The sequence below is a fragment of the Arvicanthis niloticus genome, chromosome 20, assembly GCF_011762505.2.
Source record: "Arvicanthis niloticus isolate mArvNil1 chromosome 20, mArvNil1.pat.X, whole genome shotgun sequence".
Classification (NCBI taxonomy): Eukaryota; Metazoa; Chordata; class Mammalia; order Rodentia; family Muridae; genus Arvicanthis; species Arvicanthis niloticus.
In genome coordinates, this window is record NC_047677.1 from 7616734 (window position 1) to 7629700 (window position 12967).

Genomic DNA, 12967 nt, shown 5'->3' on the forward strand with positions numbered 1-12967 from the left:
GAAGCTGGAAAGAACCCAGATATTTCTCAACAGAGGAATGGATACAAGAAAAATGTGGTACAATTTCACAACGGAGTATTGCTCAACTATTAAAAACAATGAAATCTAGAAATTCTTAGGTAAATGGATAGAACTAGAAAATACCATCCTGAGTGAGGTAACCCAGTCACAAAAGAACACACATGCTATTGACACACTGATAATTGGATATTAGCCCAGAAGCTGGCAATATTCAAGATTCAACTCACAGACCACATGAAGCTCATGAAGAAGGAAGACCAAGTGTGGGTGCTTCAGTCCTTCTTAGAAGAAGTAACAAAATAGTCAAGGAAGCAAATATGAAGACAACGTGTGGGACAGAAACTGTAGGAGGGGCCATCTGGAGAACATTTCACCTGGGTATCCATCTCATGTGCAGTCACCAAAGGCAAAAGCTGATGTGGATGTCAGGAAGTGCATGCTGACAAGAGCCTGATATAGCTGTCTCCTTAGAGGTCTGCCAGTGTATGACATATTCAGAGGCAGATGCTCACAGCTAACCATTGATCTGATCAAGGGGTTCCTGGAGGAGTTAGAGCGAAGACTGAAGGAGCTGAACGGTTTTGTGGTCCCATGAGGAAAGCAACAATACCAACAAACCAGAGCTCCCCAGGGTCTAAACCACCAACCTGAGAGCACATAGGGAGGGACCCATGACTCCACCTGTATATGTAGGATAGGATAGCCTTGTCGGGCATAGGTGGGTGAGGAGATCCTTGGTCCCATGAAGGCTGGACACCGAGTGAGGGGGATTCTAGTGTGGCAAGATGGGAGTGGTGGTGTAGATGGGGGCACATCCTTATAGAAGCAGGAAGAGGGGGGATGGGATAGGGGGTTCCTGGGTGGGCTGTAATGTGGTAAGGAGATAAAATCTAAAATGTAAATATAATATCCAATAAAAAATTTTTAAAGTTTGTCATTTTGTAAACTATTACTTTAAAAGGCCATCATACTGACTTTCTCTGATATTCACTTTTATGCATATGAAAAGGCTCGAGGATTCAGAAGTAAAGACAAGAGGATCAAAATTATGACTAAAAAGTGAAGGCAATTTTAGAAAATTATGAACAATTTGATCCAAAACACCCACAGTATTTGAGTCCAGTATTATCTAAGAATCAGAATCCTTCCATTTTAGGAATCCTCTCAAAGTCTCCAAAGCTGTTTGTACTTTCTCATCAACATCACTGTGGTGCCACCTATCACTTAGGGTCTGTGTCTGGGGAAACACCACCCTTCACCAAAAGACTCTGATGAATAAAGCTACCTAGACAGCTGTAACCAGCTGCACACTCAACATAAAATAAGACATGTGGCAGCTGTGAGGAGTGAGCAGCCAAAATAATGCATTTGACTTTCCTTACAATAAGCACCTCTCCATCAAGAGGGATTGTGCAATATGGGTCCATATCATGCCCACAGAGAAGAAAAAGCCTAATATGGAAGGCTGCTTGGGTTATAAACTTTTGTCTAGGTTTCCCAGGTTCTTCTGAGAACACCCAGGGTGTGATATAAATGAGATTTTGTAGTAATCTGTATTGACTATCCTTGAAATCTCAGCTCAAAGTGTCACACACACACTCTGGCAAAGGATGTAAAAGACAGCAGCTGTGCTCTCAGTTCAAAAGAAGACCAGTGGCCCAGATGGCTATTACCAAGGATTAAGTTTAACCATATTGCTCTTTTTATTTTGATACACTTGAATATTTACTTGCGTGTGTTGTTTCAACAAGACTATATTGCTATCTCCAAACCACAGTTTTAAATGCACAAGAAACTAAGAAAGGCATGCTTCAAGGATGCTTTGATATATGGTATAGCTTAACTCCATTTCTGAGAACTAAGTCATTAATTTCACATGAGTTTATACAGCATTTTTTGTGGAACATATTTATGATGTAATGGAAAGTTCTTACTTAAGTTTATACATATAAAATGGGAGACCAATACAGGTACATGAACAGGGTAATTCATTTCAAACTTTTAGGAAAGAAGAGAATAACTTTGCATATAGTGGACAGCAAAGCACTGTCCAAGACCCACAAATTTACAAATCATAAAGAAAAAAAGCTGTTAAATCTTATAAGTAAAACAAAACAACTTCTTTGCAGCTACAGAAATATAAGGGACAGCAACACAGCTCAGGTAAAGCACTAATCACTCAAGCTTAATCTTATCAGGCACAATGAAGGTGGTTTCAAGAGGAAAGTTCATTTCACCAAGTGCCTACATTTAAAAAAAAAAAAAAAAAAAAAAAAGAGAGACCTCATACTAGTAACTTAACAACCTATCTAGAACAAAAGAAGAAATAACACCCAAAAGGAGTAAATACCAAGAAGTAGCCATTCCTTAAAAATCAATCTACTTCAAGATCCAGCTATACCACTCTTGAGTATATATCCAAAGACTGCCCATGCTACTACAGGGTACTTGTTCAGCTAAGTTTATTGTTTCTCTATTCATAGTAGCCACAATTTGGAAACAACCTACATGTCCCCCAACAATTGACTGCATAAATAAAATGTGTAATATGTATACAGTGAACTATTCTGTGGGTAAAAAATTAAATCCTCATATAAATGGATAGAATCAGAAAAAAAAATTTTTTTCTGAATGAGATTACTCTGACCCAGAAAGACAAATATAGTATATGTTCACTTATGTGTGGATAAGCTGTTAGGTAGATTTAAGGTGATAATCAAGCTACAATTCATAAATCTACAGAAGTTAGGAAATAGGGGGTAACAGATTTGACTGAGCTGAAATCAGTAAAATAGAAAGAATAAAGAATCAATGAAACAGAATTGGTTCCTGCCAACCAGAAAACCTACCTGGGACTGACCAAGGCTCTCTGCACATATGTTATAGTTATGTAGCTTGATCTTTATGTAGGACTTCTAACAGTGGGAGCAGAGCTGTCTCTGACTCTGTTGCCTGCCTTTGGGACCCTTTCCCCCTACTGGGCCACCTCATCTAGTCCCAATTGTAGAGGATGCACCTAGTCTTACTACAGCTTGATCTGCCAGGACTGTTTGATATCTGTGGGAGGCCAATCTTTTTCTGGAAAAAAAAAAGGAGTAGTAAATGAGGGAGAAGGAGGACTTGGAAGAAAGGAGGGAGGGGGAATTCCAGTCAGGATGTAAAGTTAATTAACTAATTAGTTAATTAATTAATTAATTAATTAATTAATAATTGGTTTCTTAAAAAATCCATAATTACCTAAATTAAATAAAAACAAAAGTAGGACATAGAAACAGAAAGCAAGGATATCTAGGTAATAGGGACACACTTGAAAAACCTGTACTATATCAAACTGAAAAATCTAAAAGAAATAGATAATTTTTTTGTACACAACACTTACTAATGTTAAATCGAAATCACAAAAGTTATCAAAATAGACTTAAAAACCCCTAGTGGTATAAAAATAGTAAATAAAATATTCCAACCCCCCCCCAAAAATCCTAGGATCAGATGGATTTATTACAAACAACAACAACAAAAAAAAACGAATTCAAATAAGAGCTAATACAAATATTCTTTAAATTATTCCACAAAGTGGAAACAGAACAAATATTGCCTAATTCATGAAGCTACAGTTACCCAATGCCCAACCACATAAAGACCAAACAATAAAAGCAAATTTTAGGCCCATTTCCCTTATGAACATAGACGTAAAAATTTTCAATAAACTATTTGCAAGTAAAATCTACATGTCAAAAAAATCCACCATAATCAAGTATGCTTCATCCCAGAGATGCAGGAAATGTTCAATATACATAAATCATTAAATTATCACATGTTCATCTCATTAGATGCAGAAAAAGTCTTTGACACAATCAAATACCCCTTTTTGATAAGTGTCCTGAAGAGATTAGGGATACAAGAGGAATACTTAAAAATAATAAAGGAAATTTACAGCAAGCCCAGGGCCAACATCAAGTTAACTGAAGAGAAACTCAAAGAAATTCCACTGAAATAAGATACAAGGCTAGGTTATCCACTCTCTCCATGCCCATTCAAAATAGTACTTGAAGTCTTAGGGCAATAAGAATAGTGAAGGAGCTCAAAGGGATACAAATTGGAAACGAAGTCAGGGTATCACTGTTTGCAGATGATGTAATAGTGGTTCCAAAAATTCCACTGGGAAACTCCTACAGCTGATAAGCACTTTCAGCAAAGTAGGTGAATATCAAATTAACTCACAAAAATCAGTATCCCAAAATATATACAAACGACAAACAGACTGAGAAAAAAATCAGGGGAACTGCACCTTTCATAATAGCCTCAAATAATATAAATTATTGGTGAGGTACCTCTAACTAAGCAGATGTGATATCATATATGATATATAAGATAAAATATTTAAGACATTGAAGAATGAAATTGAAGAAAATATCAGAAGATGCTCCCATTAATCAGTATGATTAATGTAATAAAAATAGTCAACCTACCAAAAGCAGTCTTCAGATTCAGTGCAATCCCCATCAAAGTTCCAACACAATTCTTTATAGATCTTGAAAAACCAATTTTAAGCTTCACATAAAAATACACTCCCCTCAAAAAAGAGATAGTTAAAACACTCCTGCATAATAAAAGAAATGTGAGAGGCCCACCCACCTTCAATTTTACTATGGAGCTATAGTGATAAAAACAGCATGATACTGGAGCAAAAATAATTAAACTGATCAATGGTGCTCACACACTTATGGACACCTGATTTTTAATACAGAAGCCAGAAATCTGAAGTGGAAAAACAGCAACATGTATGGTGGCTTGAATAAGGGAATGGCACTATTAGAAGGTGTGGCCTTGGAGTGCATGTGGCCTTGTTGGAGAAAGTGTGTCAGTCACTGTGGGGTGGGCTTTAAGACCCTCCTCCTAGCTGCCTGATTTGAATCAAGATGTAAAATTCTCAGTTCCTCTAGCACCATACCTGTCTGGATGCTGCCATACTTCCTGGCATGATAATAATAGACTGAACCTCTGAACCTGTCCAACTAAATGTTGTTCTTTAAAAACCAGCCCCAACTAAATGTTGTTCTTTAAAAAGTTTCCTTGGTCATGGTGTCTCTTCACAGCAATAAAATTCAAACTAAGACAGCATCTTCTACAAATAGTGACAGTAAGGCTATATGGCTGCATGTAGAAAAAGGCAAATAGATCCATACTTACTTACCACCCTACACAAAATTCTACTTCAAATGGATCAAAGACCTCAACATAAAACTATATACACTGAATCTGATAGACAAGAAAGTAGAGAATAGCCTTAAACTCATTAGCATAGGAAAAGACTTTATGAAAGTCTTTAGCACAGGCATTAAGATGAACCATTAAAATGAGACCTACAAGACTGAAAGCTTCTGCATGACCAAAGACACCATTATTCGGACAACAGCAGCATAGAGAATAGGAAAAGATTTTTCCCAACTCTACATCTGATAGAAGGCTAATATTCAAAATTTAAAAAGAACTCAAAAAACCTACATATCAAGAAAAATAAATATTTTTTAATATTATATAGAGAGAATTGTCAAAAAAGGAAAGTCAATTTTCTGAAAAATGCTTTAAAAATGTTCAACAGCCTTAACCTTCAGAGAAATACAAATCAAAACTACTTTGAAATTTCATCTTACATCTGTCAGAATTGTTAAGATCAATAAAAGGAAATGACAACTCGTGCTGGTGAGAATGTGACATGAGGAGAACAGTCATTCTTTACTGGTAGGAATACAAACTTGAACAGCCACTATGGAAATCAATATAGCATTTCCTCAGAAAGATGGGAATCAATCTACTTCAAGATCCAGCTATACCACTCTTGAGTATATATCCAAAGACTGTCCATGCTACTACAGGGTACGTGTTCAAATAAATTTATTGCTTCTCTATTCATAATAGCCACAATTTGGAAACAACCTACATGTCCCTCAACAAATGACTAGATAACTAAAATGTGCAATATTTAGACAGTGAAATATTATTCAGTGGATAAAAATCAAATCCTCATATAAATGGATAGAACTAGAAAAAAAAATCTTTCTAAATGAGATAACTCTGACCCAGAAAGACTAATATGGTATATGTTCACTTATGTGTGTATATTAGCTGTTAGGTAGATTTAAGGTGATAAATAGAAACTAGGGGAAACAGATCTCATTAAGAAAGGGAAATAAAACTGATAATTAATGGGTGAATGAGGGGGGCTGGAATGGGAGGATTATGTCAGGAGGATGAGTAAGGGAGGAGAAACAGCTAAAATTAAAATAAAACAGTTAAAATTAAGGACCATTTGAGGTGTGGTATGGAAACATAATTCAGAAGAAGCTCCTTAAAATATATATGTATATGAAGGTAATCTAATTGAAATTGCCAAATAATGGTGGAGACAGGGCCCAACAGGCCATCTGTTGTCACCAAATGAAGCTTCCAGTCTCAGGATTGGGTTACATCTAATTTAGTTGTTGGCCAAAAGGGTCCCATGAGACTCTTAAAATAGTTCATGCTGTTGTCAATACTATAGATTGTTCTCAAGGCAAGGCCTTGTTTCTAAAGACAACACTTACACAACTTATTGAACATGGAGAAGTCGACCTGATGACTTCACACCTACTTGCTATCATCTTTGATACTGTAAGGTATTCTGCACACTATCTAAAGAGAAGATTACATACCAAGCCAGTCACAAATTCTTGGATAGAAAAATGATGTCCTGCCTGCAAAATATTCTAGTGTAATGGTAGCAGAAAGCTTTGGGAAGTATCAACCAACATCTGATTTGATTTCCAGTCTACTTCAAAAAAATGAAACCCCAATTCCACACCATTTTCTTGACAAAGAACCTGAGATTAAATAGTCCACTGACCTAAGATAAAACCAAATACTACTGGTAACAACAACAACAACAAAATGTAGCAATTAAGTGAATCCTAATGATGTCTTGCTATACTTAGAGATCAGTGCCTTACTCAGTCATTATCAGAGGTTGATGCAGCAGATGAAAACAAATACAGAGATCCACAGCCAGAGATTTTTCAGAGACCTTGGAATGCTCAACCCTTAATAGGAGGTTGCAGGGCTGTGGACCCTGAAGAAAGCCTGGTATGTTTGAGCCAAAGGCTTGAAACTCCAGAGACCCTGAAGGGATGGTGGGAGTTTTACCTTTGCCTGTGCCTACTCCCCATTACCAGACCCTTGTCATGTAGCCCCAACCCCGCATGGAGAGCAACACCTGAAGCCCTTCCACATGTAGATGAGGCATCTCAGACCAAGACAATAGGAAAAGAGGTGTGACCACAGGTCACCTAGGCTCAAGATGGAGATCTGCATGTTAATGAGGTACCTAGAGGCCCAGAGGGAGTTGCCAATAAGATTCCCTTTTTCAGACATTCAGGCAAAAGACATTTAATCTCAGGCCTACCCTGAGAAGGTGGGTATGGTTTTACACATCCATTGTCTTCCATGACAATAAACAGTTTAAAACCATGGACCTGGACCATCTCTTTTCATCGAGATCTACCATGGAGAGCCAAGGAGAAGGCCTTCACCTAGAGAGCTGCAGTCTAATCTGTAGAAGCCTACATCTACCGCCAAGCCAACCACTGTCAAGCCAAGGACTCTCTTAGCTGGGACTGGCAGAGCTCTACTCCAACCCACACCCAGGTCCTAGGCTAGACACAGCTGGGGGCAGGGGGCAACTCTGTTCTCTGCTCTTCTGTGACTCCCAGCAGCACCTGTATGTCCAAGAGCCTGAGAACCTCAACCAGCTTTCCGATGACACAGACCGTCCTTTCCCATGCCTGAAGCAGTGTGTCAGTGCTTCCCTACAGCTCAACACCTGCCCAGCACCGCCCAACAGCTGGGTTGAGTGAGCACAGTCAAACTCCCTGGATTCTCTCCCCAAGTGCCTGTGCCCCGTGGTGGAGGAGACTGGGGAGGGGTGGGGGTAGGGTCACAACACTACAGGATTTCTCCTTCAAATCCCTCCCCTTAGTTCTCAGAGAACCCTGTTGAAGAAAAGACAGAAAACTCATGAGAGCCAGAGATGATGGAAGACACCAGGAAAATAAGTTTTTCTAAATCAACATAATAGAAGCTCATATGAACTCACAGACACTGAGGCAACATGCATAGGGCCTGCAGGGATCACACCAGGTCCTCTGCGTATATATTATGGCTTTCAGTTTAGTGTTTTTATAGGCTTCTTGAGTATGTGAACCAGTGGGTCTCTGATTTTTGTGACTTCTTTTGGGTTCTTTCCCTTCTGTTTGTTTTGCCTAATTCTACGTGTTAGATTTGTTTTTATCTCATCATATTTTATTTTGTTTTATTATTATCCCTTAGAAACCTGTTTGTTTTCTAATGAGAGAAAGAAAGTGTATATGCATGGGAGGGAACCTGGGGAGGAACTGAGAGGAGAGGAAACCAATGTAAACATCTATTATATGAGGAAAAAAATGTATTTTCAATAAAAGGGAAAAAATCTTTACTAAGAAAAAAATAGAACAGAAGATGTAGAGGCACAAGAATCAAAGTTAAGAGACGAATCCAAGACCCATAATAAATCATGTTTTAAAGACTAATGATGATAATGAGGGCGTGGGGACAGAGAAGGTCTATGATCAGTACATCTTTCCCCATGACCATTAGATTATAGGATAATTAACAATATAATTGGATTTGTTTAGTCTTGCTTTAAGCTTGAGTCCTGATTTACCTCCATAGGGAGTTCATTTATTTCCATGCCCCAGTTCCTGAGGCATTTCTCACTCTCTGTACTTGCTCCTTCTACTAGAGAAACATGAACTTACTAATATCACTGATTTCACCTTTATTTTTCTATTCTTATATAGGGTCAGTGACTCTGCTCCTTTTATAAAGGTGCTATATAAATTTGTATTAATTCTAAATCTTTACAATTCAAATTATTTTCATTGATTGAAAAAGAAAGTTAAATGAACTCCCAATACTTATTTTGTTTGCTTGCTTGATTTTTGAAAAGGTAGAGTTTTCAAAGAGCGCACACAGGCTAGACCTAGACTTCCCAACACATGTATAGCAGATATGAAGCTTGGTATTCATGTGAATCCTGAACAACTGGAGCATGGGCTATTATAAAAGCTGTTGCCTGTCCATGTTGTTCTTCTAGGTGGGCTGCCTTGTCTGGCCTCAGTGGGAGAGGATGAGTCTAGCCTCAAAAAGAGTTAATTGCCAGAGTGGTGGGATATGAGGGTGGGGGAAGCTGCCCAAAGGAGAAGGGAAAGGGGGTGTGGAGGGAAGGATTGTGGAAGGGTTGACTGGGAGAGGAACAGTGAGTGGGATGTAAAACGAGTAAATTTTTAAAAGATAGAGTTTGTAAGTAACATTTCAGTTTTATCATTTGAATCAATATTAAATCAATAATAAATGCTATTATCCTGTTTACAGTTTCAAATTCCATATACTATCCCAATCTACCTCCTAAATAGCATATAAATTGTCTTAGTTATGTCCTTCCACCAGGGAAACTTTGGGTTTTCTCCGTGTACTTCCAAGTGTAAGTATGAGCACTCTCTCAATTCTCAGAAACAATTTCCTCCCTAATTGAAATAGTTAGAATTTACTCCAGAAACCTCAGATTGTTAAACATTCTGGAGGAGGCTTCTGAGTATAAAATCCAGCTCCTCCCATGTACTAATTTAAATAACTTAATTAAGCTTCTCCCCTGCATAACGGGGTACTTCCTTCAGAAGAACCAACAAATTCAAACTCTACAATCTGATTTTTCAAAGCAATGGAGCACCACCTCCTGCATTTACATTCCTGTTCCTCAGAACGTTACCCACTTGCTTGCCTGATAGATTTAGTGGGGGGGGGGGGGGGAACAAGGGCCTATCTTGCTAGATAGTCACAGGGTTTTAAAGATTATAGAGGAGTAAATGTGTGGATTTCTAGTTAAATTTCTTAACAGTAAAGCTGACGCTGAAATAGATATTCACAGCAAAGAAGAGAGCCTAATAGGGAGTTGTAATATACGTCATTAGCTCTTGAACGGAACACTGCCTCAAGACAGCTAAGAATTGCCACAATGAACTCAGTAATCTGTCTGCCTAGATGTGGGGCAATGCTCTGAGGAAGAGCTGCAAACTAGAGCAGCAGACTGTGTTCCTGATCCTTAGAAGCTCAATTTTCTCCTCCCCCACCTGGGTGTACCTTCGTTACTTTAGTATATTGGTCTCAGCTTTGAGTAGTCAGACTTCTCAAACCCTATTATTATACACTTATTTCATCTGGACACGCACTGGATGTGAGGAGACTTGAAACTTACTGTGTTACTGCACAGAAAAAGCCATCGTAGAGTAGTAGAGTAACCTACCCTTGTCCCTTAAACGTTCACAGACTCCTCACAATAACTCCTAATGGTTCCAGCTTTAAACTTAAAGGCCAGCCAAAAGCTAAATAAGGAAGAGATGAAGATACATTCAGTAAAGAACTGAAGAGGGAATTCTTACTTATTTCTTCTTTTTTTTGAACCCACTACTTCATAATGACTTCATTTCACACAGATTTGCTGTGGATTTTTTTTTTTTTTTTTTTTGCATAAACATTATTGTCTTAGTTGGGGTTTCTATTCCTGCACAAAACATCGTGACCAAGAAGCAAATTGGGGAGGAAAGGGTTTATTGAGCTTATACTTTCACATTGCTGTTCATCACCAAGGGAAGTCAGGACAAGAACTAACACAGGGCAGGAACTTGGAGGCAGGAGTTGATGCAGAGGCCATGGAAGAGTGCTGCTTACTGACTGGATTGCTTTCCCTGACTTGCTCAGTTTGCTTTCTTATAGAACCAAGGACTACCAGCCCAGGGTAATCACCCACAATGGGCCCTCCCTTCTTGATCACTAATAAAAAATGCCTTACAACTGGATCTCATGGAGGCATGTCCACAAGGGAGGCTCCTTTCTCTGTGATAACTCCAACTTGTGTCAAGTTGACACATAAAACTAGCCTGTACAATTATTATAGGTGAAGTTCTAAGAATATCTGTCAAATTAGATACATTCACATATAATATAGTTTTTTCTCAATATTTCTTACAGATAATAAGTGAATATATAGCTTGAAGATTAAGATAGTGTCCAGAGAGAAAAATAACTATAGTGCTGAGTTAAAAAAAAAAAAAAAAACAAAACTATGAATAGGCCTACTTGAAGATGTGAGGGAGTCCTAAAATTCAGAAGAAAGTGACTACACATGACTGTTTCTAGCAATGACACAGATAGCACGAATACCCAGTGTATCAGCATAGTATTAGTTACACAGAGAGAAATAACCACTCCTATGTCCTACAGTAGATATTTCAGTAAGAATGAATACAGAATATATTCATTCAGTAAGAATGAATACAGTAGTTGTTGTGTCTCTCCTTGAAAGTAAATTCGAAGATGTTGCTACTATTGCTGTTGTTGTTGTTGTTGTAGTTATTTTTTAAAAAGACAACCAATGACAGACATTAATTTAGTGAGTTTAAACAAAAGAATTTTTCACAGAATGAAAAAAAGAAATAAAAAGGAAAGGACATGACTGCTCCTAGGTATGGTGGGGGAGATAGTTTATTGTAGATATAAGGAAGAACATAGCCAGATGCAGACATATCTAAGATAATCCAGAATGGTCATGACCCTGAGCCATATAAGGACAGGGAGGAGGATGGGTAGAAAGGGGATGAGAAAGAAAGGAACCAGTTTCAGGTGTATCTTTAGACAGGAAGCTAAAAGTACTAAAGAGATGGGTAATCAAAATGTCTGGATTGTATAGAGAAGAGCCACCCAGCCCAATGGGCTGGAGACTTCAAGGTAGCAGGTAGGGTCTGCAAGTCATACTCTGTGAAAGGAAGAAACAAAAGGATCTTTGGAGAAGGTGGAGGTCAGGTCTGCTTTGATATGTTAAATAAGCATCTTAGCTGTTTGCCTGGTGTGTGAAACTTAACATCACCTAATTACAGAATTTGGAATATAGCCAAGCCACCAATGAGAAATGGAAAAGAATCAATATTTCATGTCCAGATTCTCAAGTTGAGGGACTTATATCTGTCTTAAGCTGTTCCACTTTCAAGCAAGAAAATATGATGCCATCATTGGCTTATAGGCAAGCAAATTAAAACTCCAAAGAAGACATAGAGACATAACTTGAAACACAGTTGGGCTTTAAAAAAAAAAATGAAGGCAAAAGGAAATATTCTTCAAGATAAACCTGTGATACCATTTAATTCCATAGCATTTCCATGGAGTGAGCTGCTGTCTTCAGAACTGAAGACCCCACTGTGATGATTTGAATAAGAAAGTTCCCCATAGGCTCAGAATTTAGTCATCAGAGAGTGGCATTGTTTGAGAAGGAATAGAAAGTGTGGCCTTTTTGGAATTCTTGCAGCCTTGTTGGAGAAGGTGTGTTTTTGTTGCAGGATGTATATTATGGAGTGGACCTTGGGGTTTGCCATTTGCCAATCTCTCTCTCTCTCTCTCTCTCTCTCTCTCTCTCTCTCTCTCTCTCTCTCTCTCTCCTCCTCCTCCTCCTCCTCCTCCTCCTCCTCCTCCTCCTCCTCCTCCTCTCCTCTCCTCCTCTCCTCTCCTCTCCTCTCCTCTCCTCTCCTCTCCTCTCCTCTCCTCTCCTCTCCTCTCCTCTCCTCTCCTCTCCGCTCCTCTCCTCTCCTCTCCTCCCTCCTGCAGATCCAGATGTAGAACTCTCCAGCACCATGTTTCATGTTTCTTTCCCTCCTTGCAGTCATGCTTCCCACCATGATAATAATGGACTAAACCTCTAAAACTGTAAGCAAGCAAAATTAAACGTTTCCTTTTATAAGAGTTGCCATGGTTGTGGTGTCTTTTCACAGAAATAGAGCATTGACTAAGACACCCACGTTTCCTGAATTGCCTTTAATCAAAAACACTT